Below are 14,342 nucleotides of genomic sequence, written 5' to 3' on the forward strand. Positions count from 1 at the left end.
ACTGGAGCTTGGCTGGGCCACGCTATGAATTCTGGGATATGGTGGGCCAAGAAGGACACACCCGACCCATCCTTCAAATTCGGGGAAAAGGAGGACGCATTTGTCGGCTGCATTCGGAGGAGTCTACGAATTTGGACAGCCTTCGGCGCGTCGCTGTGACATAATCGGTCTACAAATGCGGCCTCAGGAGGATGCAGCCCATGAATTTGGACACGACCGATGACTGGAGGACACAAACTGAACACAATGACAACAGACACAGACCTTCAGAATAGAACAGGAAATCCAGAACACGAGCCTTCAAAGTAAAGCAGGAAACCCACAGACTGATTTACAACGCAACACGGGGACATGAACAGAGCACCGAGGACAGACACAGGTAGGGCTGATAAAGCACTAAACTTCAGGGTCAACCCTAAACTAATACAAAATCAGAATAAACACAAGGCACAAAAATGAACTTCAAGCAAACACAAAACGCTGGGTCAAAATGACCCAGGACCATGACAGTATCCCCCCTCCAAGGGCTGGCTCCAGACAGCCCAAAACAAAAACAGACGACCAACCCAGGCCAGGTGGAGTGGGGTCCAGGACAGAGGGACCAACACCAAACAAAAACAAGCTCCAGCGAACCAAATGAATTGTCCAAAACACAAACACACATACTGGAGTTCATGAACAGGGTCCCAAAACATAGTTCAGGAGGCCGGCCCGGAGGCTGACAACTCAGAAGTCCAGGACAGTTCATCTCCTGAGGCCGGCCACGTTGGCGAAACAGATCCAAAAGCCGACCGCGCGGAAGGCAGCGGTGGCGGAGCGGAAACAGTTCGGGGGCTGACCCTGCACACGGCAGCGGCGGCGACGGGGAAACAGTTCAGGCGGCTGACCGTGCGGACAGCAACGGCGGCGGTGACACAACTCCGGAGGCCGGCCGAGCTGAAGGTAGCGGTGGCGTTTGGGAGGTCGTCCATATTGGCGATGACGCCCAGCAAGCGGCGGGGCAGATGACCGCCGATGTCGAGGCGGCAGTTTGGGACCCAAAGGCTGCGTGGCCCCCGCAGCACCAGGCAAGGCAAAGGCGAAGCTGACTCGGACGCTGAAGGCGATATGGGTGAAGCTGCTACTGCAGGCGATGTGGGTGAAGCTGTTGCTGCAGGCGATGCCCGATCCTCGGGCCCTCCAGCGGAGACAGGAGGCCGGAGCGGTCCCTCGGACCCAGGCACAAAAATGAACTTCAAGGAAACACAAAACGCTGGGTCAAAATGACCCAGGACCATGACAAACAAGACATTCAAACCTTCTTTTTAATCTAAATTGGGAAATGATGAAGTGCTAAGGGTCATTTGAATAACTGAATCCATTAAGCCAAGACAGTTACCAGAGAGTCTGATAGAAACCACAAATCAACACGTTGATGAAGATGTTCGGTTTCTAGTGGAGGATGAATTGCTGTTCCGAGTTACCAGAGCAAAACTTTTCTCTTTCACTCTCAGAAAAAGACATTTTCTTACTTGTCATTTTTATATTTATGTTAAGAGTTAAGTACAAATATTTTTAAGTGTAAGCATGAGGAAATGTAGCTATTAATTAATTTAAAAACTGTGTCAATGAATAATAATGGATTGTGTTTATATAGCGCTTTTCTAGACACTCAAAGCGCTTTACAATTCCACTATTCATTCACTCTCACATTCACACACTGGTGGAGGCGAGCTACAGTTGTAGCCACAGCTGCACTGACAGAAGCGAGGCTGCCCTATCGCGCCAACACCAGTAGGCGGTAGGGTGAAGTGTCTTGCCCAAGGACACAACGACCAGGACAGACAGAGCTGGGGATCGAACTGGCAACCTTCCGGCTACAAGATGAGCTTCCCAACGCCCTGAACCACAGTCGCCCCGAGTGTAATTAAAACAATTAGAGTGTAATTAAAACAATTAGAGTGTAATTAAAACATTAAAAGGTTTTAAAATAAGCTCTAAATATGACCAGGATTCTCTATGCTAGCATAGAGCATGTGATATAATAATTTATCATTCATTTTTTTCCACAGCAAATCTTATGATGTGGAAATACATTTTCAGCCAACAGTCCAAGACCAAAGGACACCACAGAAAGAGTTACTGACCTGATGTAGACAGAAAGATGATTACATAAAAGAACAAGCAACCAATTCCCCAACCTGGTTTGGCCTTGTGTTTTTAGGCAGGCAATATCCACACCAGGTCCTGGGAGCACAACTACAACCTCAAAATCAGTAAAAGAAATCTGTAGATTTCTTCCTTTATACATATACATATAAAGGATTACAGTTTAAAACAGTTCACATTGCTAAGTAGAAGCGCCTACACTGCACTCCACTTCACTCCACTTCACTCCTTCCTTCAGCTTCTTTCTCCTCCTTCATTCCCTCCTCCTTTTATTGAAAAAGGCCACAGACTAGCTGATAGATGGGCTACAGTGAAATCCCCACTCCCACATGGTCCAAATACAAAACAAAAAACAATCTCGACCAGTGTGCGGCTGTGAGATTTATTATTCTTCAACCGTATGTCACATTTTGTAACACAAGTTACAACCCCCCCCCCAAAAAACACACACAAACACACAAAAACTATCATCAGAAAGAAATCCTTTTAGTGAACAGTACCAAATCCTGGATACCTTTTATCTGTAGCTTTTGTTTACTGATATATTACAAAGGTGTTCTTGACTGTGGAAACCTTAAACAATTTTGTACAACGATAGCTTTTTAAAATCCTTCCAAATGATATTTCTACTTTAATCATATAACTACAATCATCCTGATTTTTATAATAACACCCTTTTGTTACACATTTCAATCACACTTTTCTTTCTTCGTACAAATGGCAAAAAATACTTAGACACAAAAACTGGAAAAGCTTTCAAGACCTGGTTATTAAATGAGTCACTATTCAATTCAATTCAATTCAATTTTATTTATATAGCGCCAAATCACAACAAATGTCGCCTCAAGGCGCTTCATAGATACAGAGAAAAGCCCAACAATCATATGACCCCCTATGAGCAAGCACTTTGGCGACAGTGGGAAGGAAAAACTCCCTTTTAACAGGAAGAAACCTCCGGCAGAACCAGGCTCAGGGAGGGGCGGGGCCATCTGCTGCGACCGGTTGGGGTGAGAGAAGGAAGACAGGATAAAAGACATGCTGTGGAAGAGAGACAGAGATTAATAACAGATATGATTCAATACAGAGAGGTCTGTTAATACATAGTGAGTGAGAAAGGTGACTGGAAAGGAAAAACTCAATGCATCATGGGAATCCCCCGGCAGCCTACATCTATTGCAGCATAACTAAGGGAGGATTCAGGGTCACCTGGTCCAGCCCTAACTATATGCTTTAGCAAAAAGGAAAGTTTTAAGCCTAATCTTAAAAGTAGAGATAGTGTCTGTCTCCCGAATCCAAACTGGAAGCTGGTTCCACAGAAGAGGGGCCTGAAAACTGAAGGCTCTCCCTCCCATTCTACTTTTAAATACTCTAGGAACAACAAGTAGGCCTGCAGAGCGAGAGCGAAGTGCTCTAATAGGGTGATATGGTACTACAAGGTCATTAAGATAAGATGGGGCCTGATTATTTAAGACCTTGTATGTGAGGAGCAGGATTTTGAATTCAATTCTGGATTTAACAGGAAGCCAATGAAGGGAAGCCAAAACAGGAGAAATATGCTCTCTCTTTCTAGTCCCTGTCAGTACTCTTGCTGTCAGTATGAGAATGAGGATTAATTTTCATTTGTGGCAAACACACAGGGAAATAAACAATGCGGATAATGAATCAGTGCCCCGTAACAGTGCCCATTGCTCTTGTTCCAGCTCCTAGACATTGATTTTTAATTTGACCTTAACATTAAACAGCTTTGGCTGACTAGGTCTTTCTTCTTATCTCTGTTCGTCTTTCTCTTTTATCTCTCGGTGGGACATGGCTCAGGTTCGGTCATCCAAAAGCTTAAAGCAGCAGAGCTTGTAAGCTCAGGGTCTCGACTCATTGAAAGACATCAGAGCATTATAGCAAAATATTCAGAATAGCATTTGCAGCAGGCACAGTTACTGTGACTGAGGTATTGGTAGTAAGCTTGTTGCTTCCACAATGGGCTTTTACATTGATTGTACTGGTTCATTTTACTGGTGTTTCATGAAAGTGGTGCTCCTTTCATGTTTTCAGGTCCTTCGCAGCTTCATTAACAATTTTTTAAATGTTGCACCAATTCATTTACTAAATAAACGATTTCATGATGTGAAAAAAGGGTATTAGAGTATCTGGTCTTTGCCTCCAACATGTTCCGCATGCTGAGCTGTCTGTGCTGCTGTGCACAGTTGGTTCATGCATAATAACAAAACAGCATGAAAAGGCTAACCATGTCATTTTAAAGCATGTGTGCAAGCATAACACATAAGGTGTGATAACTTTCTTAAATTTCTTTTCTTTCTCTCCTGTGTCAGGAGGGGATATTATTACCACATGCCTTTTCTGGTAACATTATTGATAAACTACACAGTTGCTGATGTAATTCTAGATTCTCAGTGGAGCAGTAAATCAGTACTAGCATTATCATTTATTTAGAAAGAGAAAAAAACAAATACCATCTCTCGTTATTTCTAGTAATCTAACAGGGAAATGATACCACTCAAAAATGGGCAGATCTATTAGATTAAAGAACCTTTAATCTAATAGATCTGCCCACTGAATGCCCTCTCTAGCCAGCACACAGCTGTGTATAAAAAGGTCCAAAAGCACAAAACAAGTTAAGAAGGTAGAAGCGTTGGGCAAAAAACAGGATTGAATTTGACCAATCTTTAGTCAGCACTTTAAAATATATGTAAATGTGGATGTGTGAAATGAGCAGTGTTGGGTAAGTTACTTTAAAATAGTAACTTAGTTACATTACTAGTTACTTCTATCAAAAGTAACTCAGTTACTTCAAGTTACTCGTTACTTTCAAAGTAACTAGTTACCAGTGTTGGGTAAGTTACTTTAAAATAGAAACTTAGTTACATTACTAGTTACTTCTATTAAAAGTAACTCAGTTACTTCAAGTTACTCGTTACTTTCAAAGTAACTAGTTACTAGGGAAAGTAACTTTGGTTTTACTCAGAATTCTCTTGTTAATGTGTTGCTTCCATAACTTTGCCAGTCTTCTAGCTTGCTTACTTGCCACAAGTGCACTGTGCCACCTACCAATAGAAAGGAAAAAATAATGTGCATATTTCCACGAGAGAAATCCCACGCCTGGACCGTCATTGACTGCTGCTATGATTCTAGCCTACGTCACAGCGTCATGTGCACCTTTTACATCCAACACAAAAACTGCAGTCGTGGTGCTTTGATTGTACTCAGAACTCGGAAATTCTGCCTTCTGAATAGGAAGATGTAGGTAACACCAGACTGCAGATGAGCTGCATACAGGGCTGGACTGGGACAAAAAATTGGCCCGGGCATTTTGACTAGAGACCGGCCCACCATTATAGGAAAAATCATAAAGCCTTTGAATGAAAACAAACGCTGTTGTGACAGTGATGTTCACTGTTCTGATGGTATATATGCATCAATCTATCAATCGTTTGTTGCAAGATTCAGATAATTATTTTTTAAAAGCTAGACATTTTAAATGAGAATAAGAAAGAAAAGTATTTATTTGTGCCCCCCTCTCCCTGTTAATGCCCTACCTGGCCCCCCTGGCAAAACTTTGCTAGATCCGCACCTGCACAGTTACCAGCTGTCAGCTACCTAAAAAAGGATCCTGGGGTTATCTGTCTCTCAGAAACAGTTTATAACTTCCCTTCAACTCATTTATGTCACCTAAAAGGTAAACCTGTTTCTCCATCACCTGTTCAGCTCTGATGATTCAGTAAGGACATCTCCTGGTTTCATCTTCATGTTTCCCTCTCACCAGATAACCAAACCGATATCATGACCAGCAGCTTTTTTGCAGCTGCGGCTCCAGCAAACATCAGCTGATACTAGAAATTAATATTAAATAAATTCTAACAACAGCTGATCAAGCTTAAACGTGCTGCTGTTGTTTAACGCGACATCGGCTGGTTTCCTCTTTCTGGCGCAAAGTGGGCGATAAACAAACAAGAGAGCCAATCAGCTGATCATTGATCAGTTTTCATGATTGAAGTAGAAACAGGAGAGGGAGGTGGGAGAATGAAAGAAGAAGAGGCAGCTGTGCAGCGTAAAGACAGAATAACTCCAGCTTTGTGCCTTTTTCATTGTAGCTGAATTACGGGACAAACGGTTCCTTTTCACCTCAATAAGAAACGCGCAATATTTTCTCTGAATACCAGACGGGACAGTTGGCAACTCTAATAACTTAACAAAATAAAGTTCAACACCATTAACTTCATAGCACCCACCCAGCTGTATAGAAACTCCGTCATGCTAGCTAGTACGCAGTACGGAAAAAGTCAGAATAACGAAAATAAACTCCACCTAAACTTGGTTTATATCTGACCCAGATAGACTGCAGGTCATAACTTCTTACCTGAAGTTCAGTTCACACTTGGACCGGCGGCCGCCTCGGGTCTCTTTTCCTTCTATGTCCCCTTTCCCTCATCCACCTGCTGCCTCCACCACTTGCTAATGTTACAGAATCTGTGGAAGCTCCGCGATAGCCACCACACGAAGTAACGAGTAACGATCCTATCTAAATCCCAGTAACGACTAACGCGTTCCTGATTTTGGCATAATAACTAGTTACCGTGCTCGTTACCACAATAATAACGTAGTTACTGTAACGCGTTACTTAATAACGCGTTAGTCCCAACACTGGAAATGAGTTATTTATTAAAACACTATTTCCAAGATTATTCAAAAGTTTATTCAGGTACTATCATTTTCACTTCACAAATCACAAATCAAACAACTCATGCCCATATATGCAAGCAAAACATTTGACAAATTCCCAGTGTCATGCACACAGACACAGTTAAGTGAAGATACCTAGCGAATGTTGCCAATTTTGCAACCCAAGGGCTCCAAAATAAGTCCTATAGTGATTAATTTTTTGATTTCCAAAAACAATTACTAAATTAACTTCACTGCTACTTACTACTTACGCAGTATGAATGTGCCCACCTGTGAAGCTTGTGAAGCTTGCAACACAAATGACAGGATCACATCCTTTGTGTGTATTAGCGATTATCTCTACACCATGTCATCTGTGATTTCTTGTCTATCATTTGTGTGCATTTTCAGTCTCCCTTTCACAGCTACCTCCTCAGATATATTACTTCCCTTTTTTACACTGTTTTTCCTGCTTATGTGTTTGTCTGTCTTACCCAGATTAGTTTCTCCTGGATGCCATTTCCCAATTAGTTCCCTGTGTATTTATAGCTCAGCCCTCCTGGTTAGTTATCAGTAGGGCTGGGTATCGTCACTGATTTCTAGAATCGATTCAATTCCGATTCACAAGGTCCAGAATCGATTCGATCCACGATTCGATTTAATTCGATTCGATTCACTTCGATTTGAATATGGGAAATTTTGACAGTCAGAAATATTATAATTCAGATTAGTACATTTACATATTTTTGTATCTATAAAAAGGAAGCTGACACACGCAAGACTTTATCAAAGGTGTGAGCGTCACAGCAGATGCCTTTGTGTCAAAGTAGCTGAAGATAAAACACAGAAACACATGAAGGTGATTTTTCCTGGCCTGGGATTTTATAAAAATATTCTGCAGTACATCAAAAACGAAAGAAAACCATTAATCAACATATGAACATTACCTCTGAAGTTACAGCGGTTTTATTAGAGACACGGCTAAGCATTTTGCATTTTGCATAATTTTAAAAAGTTTAAATTTGTTCAGCATTGAACGGCAGAAATTAGGTTTTCTTTTCGGAAGTATATAAAACGGAAAGAAAAAAAAAGTCGGCCGATAGCGCTGTAAACAAAGGTAGACTTGTGCGTAACAAGCAAGCGAATAATGCAGAAAACCATACAGAGAGAGAGAGGGGGAGAGAGAGCTGTGCATCATGGTAGAAGCAAAACAGTAAAAGTAAGAGTGAATACATGACGATGTTTATGTGAAGTGTAGTTTGGATCTTCTTTTGCTGCTGGTTCGGTCAATATTGTTTGGAGAGACATCAAACTAACAGCTTTACAATCAGCGCATAAAGGGCGTGAACACAAAGCGCGGACCCGCCGACAGATCAGAATCAGCGGGCTGTCGGCTTTCAGCCCCGACTGTGAGAAATTCGACATCTGATTCTGATCCGCGGGCTGCGCTGTGTGTTTAAGTCTTTGTGCAGAATCCGTGTTCCTGCTCTCATTTACTGTTTTAGCTGTTTGGTGGTTGTTGAAGTTTTGTGAGATTTCACCTGAGATTCTGGCATTTCGGGCAAAATAAATTTATATTAAAAAATCGATTCAGGATTTTAATGAATCGATTTTACGTAATCCAAGCCAGAATCGATTTTAATCGATAAATCGATTATAAAAACCCACCCCTAGTTATCAGTCTTTCTGCTTTGCAGCATCCCTCCCTGCATGTATCCATGTTTATCCCTCAGTTTGAGTTTCTCCACATGACAACTTACATTTAAGGCACATGACACATCATTGTATACACAGAGTGCTTATTAAGAAGTGTGTTCTGGTCGACCACCTCGAACACCTGAGGTTGTTGTCTCATTCCAGAGCAATGACACTAGTAAAGTGTGGTGACCCTCTTTTATAGAGAGGGTCACCAAGAGAGGGAATTGTGGGATTGGACAAGTTGTTTTACTGCTATTTTATTATCAGTGTTATCATTGCATTAGAACCACGTAACAAGCATTGCATTAAAGCATTTATTGAAGCTGTTAACATTACATTAAAGTCTGTATTACAGGTGGTATCATAATTATATAATAATCTTTCATTGCAGGAGCAACTGTAATCATTTTATACACATTGCATTTTGGTGCTTATTAAAGAGTTGAAGCTCGGTCAGTTAATTCAGCGGTCTCCAACCTTTTTTGCGCCACAATCCGGTTTATGCCCGACAATATTTTCACGGATCGGCCTTTAAGGTGTCGCGGATAAATACAACAAAATAAAACTAGTACTGGTACCGAAAAAAAGAAGTTTTATTCATAACACACGTGAAAAGACCAAGGAAAACCGAGTTAACAATAAAAACGATTTAAAAAAACGCTGAAAACTATACATTTCACACCTGAGCCTCAACTCTCGCGGCCCAGTACCAAATGACTCACGGACCGGTACCGGTACCGGTCCGAGGCCCGGGGGTTGGGGTCCGCTGAGTTAATTGATGGTCAGAAGCTTCGTCTGGCGCGATGTCCGGCCGATCTATTGAGCAAAGTGGCTTAGAGCTATGGAAAGATTGCATTCACGCTTACAATACATATATCACATATAATCTAAAAACAGGCCTGAATAAAGGCCTGAGTGTATTCAGCCACCTGCTGCGTTGGAGTTTGCTTGGTAACAGATGACTCAGAATAAGTCAGGAAGTGTACTTCTAAAACGTCTTTGTTTCCTCTGTAAAGTGTGCATTTTTTGGTGGTTATTTTGAGGAGCTGTCTGGATGAGGCTATTTGAATAACCAGGTTATTCATTGTTGTCTTTTATTCATTTATAATCTTAATATTAAGCTTTGAGTAGTGGCATTCATTTACAGCATTTATTCAATATATTACATATATAGTTTTAGTGGATTGTTGCACATATGAGAGTGGCCTCTGTCTGCTTGTGCGCTCTAGTAGGTGAGGTAAGAGGTGAAACAAAGTGCAATTGAGGTCGGGAGACATATACACACACATCTTAGGCAGATTCATTTCTAGGTAAAAGTTCAGACATATTTTGCTTGCAACTGCATTTTGAGTCTGCAGAATTGACAGTTTTTATTGCAGAGCATGCATCTGAGGGTTTGGAGAAGCGAGAGCGAGACGAGCTACAGGAAAGGCACCTGGCATGGAGATGGAGGCGAAGTTCTTTTCACTGTGTCAAAAGTCGTCACCAGAACATTTGTGGTTTTGAAACGTATGCATTTATTATATCTGCTTGACGCATGAGGGGGCGTCATAAATAGGGCTGGGTATCGTCACTGATTTCTAGAATCGATTCAATTCCGATTCACAAGGTCCAGAATCGATTCGATCCACGATTCGATTTAATTCGATTCGATTCACTTCGATTTGAATATGGGAAATTTTGACAGTCAGAAATATTATAATTCAGATTAGTACATTTACATATTTTTGTATCTATAAAAAGGAAGCTGACACACGCAAGACTTTATCAAAGGTGTGAGCGTCACAGCAGATGCCTTTGTGTCAAAGTAGCTGAAGATAAAACACAGAAACACATGAAGGTGATTTTTCCTGGCCTGGGATTTTATAAAAATATTCTGCAGTACATCAAAAACGAAAGAAAACCATTAATCAACATATGAACATTACCTCTGAAGTTACAGCGGTTTTATTAGAGACACGGCTAAGCATTTTGCATTTTGCATAATTTTAAAAAGTTTAAATTTGTTCAGCATTGAACGGCAGAAATTAGGTTTTCTTTTCGGAAGTATATAAAACGGAAAGAAAAAAAAAGTCGGCCGATAGCGCTGTAAACAAAGGTAGACTTGTGCGTAACAAGCAAGCGAATAATGCAGAAAACCATACAGAGAGAGAGAGGGGGAGAGAGAGCTGTGCATCATGGTAGAAGCAAAACAGTAAAAGTAAGAGTGAATACATGACGATGTTTATGTGAAGTGTAGTTTGGATCTTCTTTTGCTGCTGGTTCGGTCAATATTGTTTGGAGAGACATCAAACTAACAGCTTTACAATCAGCGCATAAAGGGCGTGAACACAAAGCGCGGACCCGCCGACAGATCAGAATCAGCGGGCTGTCGGCTTTCAGCCCCGACTGTGAGAAATTCGACATCTGATTCTGATCCGCGGGCTGCGCTGTGTGTTTAAGTCTTTGTGCAGAATCCGTGTTCCTGCTCTCATTTACTGTTTTAGCTGTTTGGTGGTTGTTGAAGTTTTGTGAGATTTCACCTGAGATTCTGGCATTTCGGGCAAAATAAATTTATATTAAAAAATCGATTCAGGATTTTAATGAATCGATTTTACGTAATCCAAGCCAGAATCGATTTTAATCGATAAATCGATTATAAAAACCCACCCCTAGTCATAAACATTCCCTGATGGTATAAAAACAACTGATTGTGTATTGTTCGAGTGAGATCGATGCTGTCTGCGTACAGTGTTCATCTCCCACACGTGTGTTCATTAAAATCATCGTTTGACCGACTCTCCTGGACCAGTGTTGTGATTTTGAATCCCTCCTGTATCCCTCCTCAGTATTTGAACCCTTAGCAACTTATTTAGTTATTTGTTTTTCCTTTGGTTCATCCGTGTTGGACTTTCCTGCCTGTGCCCTGCAGCACCTTTTATTGATTTTTGTCTGTAAAGATTTACACATTTACAAGAGTTTTCATCTTACCTAAACATTCTGAGTCCACACAGGAGTCCACACGTCGAAATGAGGATCTCAGTGCTCATTTTTTCGATTGTCAAAGAGATGGCAATCGAAAAACACTTAACACATACACAGCAGGAATGACTCAGGTTGAAGGTATCAGTTTCCTTCACCGTAGTGCTTTCCAAGATTACCATCCAATAAAGAAGGGCAGAGTAGCCACACACAGACGTGGCTGCACAGTGGTGCTAAACCTAACAGATTACCAGCCTGCTGTTTTGCTTTACTGGACTGTATGATGCACATTTAAGATGACAGAAGCCTTAAAATTGTGGTATTAAGAAAATGCTCACAAACCAATCACTATTTTCTTTCATTTTTGATCACCCACTGGTGTCACGGCTGGGGCGGCAGTCGTGTGGAGGTGAGGAAGGAGGATCCAAAAGCAGACAGTGGCGGAGGTGCAAGTGGGTTTTATTTACAGTGCACAAATAACCAAGGTGTGGGCAGAACTGAACATAAACCTAAACTGGAAAAGCTAATACAAAAGGAGGACATGGAGCGAGGGGCAGAGAGACGCGGAGCAGATACACAAATGAACACAGACGACGCGACGAGAAACACAGGCAGACACCAACTATAAATACATACACCAGGTAATCAGGAAATGGCACACAGGAGGGCAACACAGCTGGGAGGAATCAGGGCTGACGGGACAGGGGAAATGTAAACTGAACATACTCACATCAGACAGAGACCTTCACAATAAAACAGGAAACTCAGACACGAGGAACCAAACAAGACACAGAACTAAACGGACAGCTTCACAAACAGGCGGGGTGACACGAGACAGACAGAGACACAGACGCAGACTCAAAGGCAGACCGAATATAACACATAGAACTCAAACAGTAATAATCAACAACATCATAATAAACTAGAAAATGATAATAAACTGAAAGCGCTGGGTCACCGACCCCGGACCATGACAGTACCCCCCCCTCAAGGGCTGGCTTCAGACAGCCCAGCAGAAACACAAAAACCGACCAAAACAAAACAGAAAACAACCCGACCAGGGCGGGCGGAGGGGGTCCAGGACGGAGGGACAGAGACCAAAAGGCCCAGATGGCCAAGTGTAGGGGGCCGACAGCGCAGGAGGCCAAAACAGTTCAGTTCCGGAGGCCGACCATGCGAATGGCAGTGGCAGTGGGGCAGGTCCGGAGGCCGGCCACGCAGACGGCGACGGCGGCGAGGAAGCAGTTCTGGGGGCCGACCGTGCGGACGGCGACGGCGGCGAGGAAGCAGTTCTGGGGGCCGACCGTGCGGACGGCGACGGCGGCGGGAATGCACGTCCGGGGGCCGGCCACAGTGACAAAGCTGCCGACCGTGCGGACGGTGACGGCGGCGTGAAAGCAAGTCCGGGGGCCGGCCACGGTGACAAAGATGCCGACCGTGCGGACGGTGACGGCGGCGTGAAAGCAAGTCCGGAGGCCGGCCACGGTGACGAAGATGCCCAACATGCGGCCTGGCAGATGACCGACGGTGTTGAGGCGGCAGTTGGGGACCTGAAGGCTGCGTGGCCTTCGCAGCACCAGACGAGACGGAAGCTGAGGCAGAGGCTGGACCAGACGAGACGGAAGCTGAGGCAGAGGCTGGACCAGACGAGACGGAAGCTGAGGCAGAGGCTGGACCAGGCGACGGCGTGGGTGGAGACCCTGACGCTGGACCAGGCGACGGCGTGGGTGGAGACCCTGACGCTGGACCAGGCGACGGCGTGGGTGGAGACCCTGACGCTGGACCAGACGAAGGCGGAGCTGGAGCTGGACCAAACGAAGGCGGAGCTGGACCAGACGAAAGCGGAGCTGGACCAGGACCAGACGAAGACGAAGACGGAGCTGGACCAGACGAAGGCAGAGCTGGACCAGGACCAGACGAAGCAGATGAGGCAGAGGCCGGACCAGGCGGCGGCGAAGTTGATGGTGGTGAAGCCAGACCAGGCGACGGCGAAGTTGATGGTGGTGAAGCCGGACCAGGCGACGGCGAAGTTGATGGTGGTGAAGCCGGACCAGGCGACGGCGAAGTTGATGGTGGTGAAGCCGGACCAGGCGACGGCGAAGTTGATGGTGGTGAAGCCGGACCAGGCGACGGCGTGGATGCAGCTGGTGGCAGCGTGGAAGCCAGAGACGGAGGCGCTGCAGCAGGCGGTGGCGTGGACGAAACAGTGGATGCGGCTGCTGCTGCAGGCGTGGATGCGGCCGCAGGTGGAGCAGCTGGTGGCTGGACGGGCTCCTCGGGCCCCCAGCTGGCGAAGCAGGAGGCCGGACGGGCTCCTCGGGCCCCCCAGCTGGCGAAGCAGGAGGCCGGACGGGCTCCTCGGGCCCCCCAGCTGGCGAAGCAGGAGGCCGGACGGGCTCCTCGGGCCCCCCAGCTGGCGAAGCAGGAGGCCGGACGGGCTCCTCGGGCCCTCCAGCTGGCGAAGCAGGAAGCTGGCTAGGTTCTCCTGAACCTCCAGTTGACGAGTCTTGGGGCCGGACGGGCTCCTCGGGCCCTCCAGCTGACGAGTCTTGGGGCCGGACGGGCTCCTCGGGCCCTCCAGCTGGCGAAGCAGGAGGCCGGACGGGCTCCTCGGGCCCTCCAGCTGACGAGACTTGGGGCTGGACGGGCTCCTCGGGCCCCCCAGCGAAAACAGTCTCAGAACCAGTGGGCACTGGAGCCCCTGGCACACACAGGACAGAACCAGCAGGTGCGGGGACCTCTGGCAGAGACAGAACAGAACCAGCAGGTGCGGGGACCCCTGGCAGAGACAGAACAGAACCAGCAGGTGCGGGGACCCCTGGCAGGGACAGAACAGAACCAGCAGGTGCGGGGACCCCTGG

This window comes from Neolamprologus multifasciatus, chromosome 2 (assembly GCF_963576455.1).
Source record: "Neolamprologus multifasciatus chromosome 2, fNeoMul1.2, whole genome shotgun sequence".
Lineage (NCBI taxonomy): Eukaryota > Metazoa > Chordata > Actinopteri > Cichliformes > Cichlidae > Neolamprologus > Neolamprologus multifasciatus.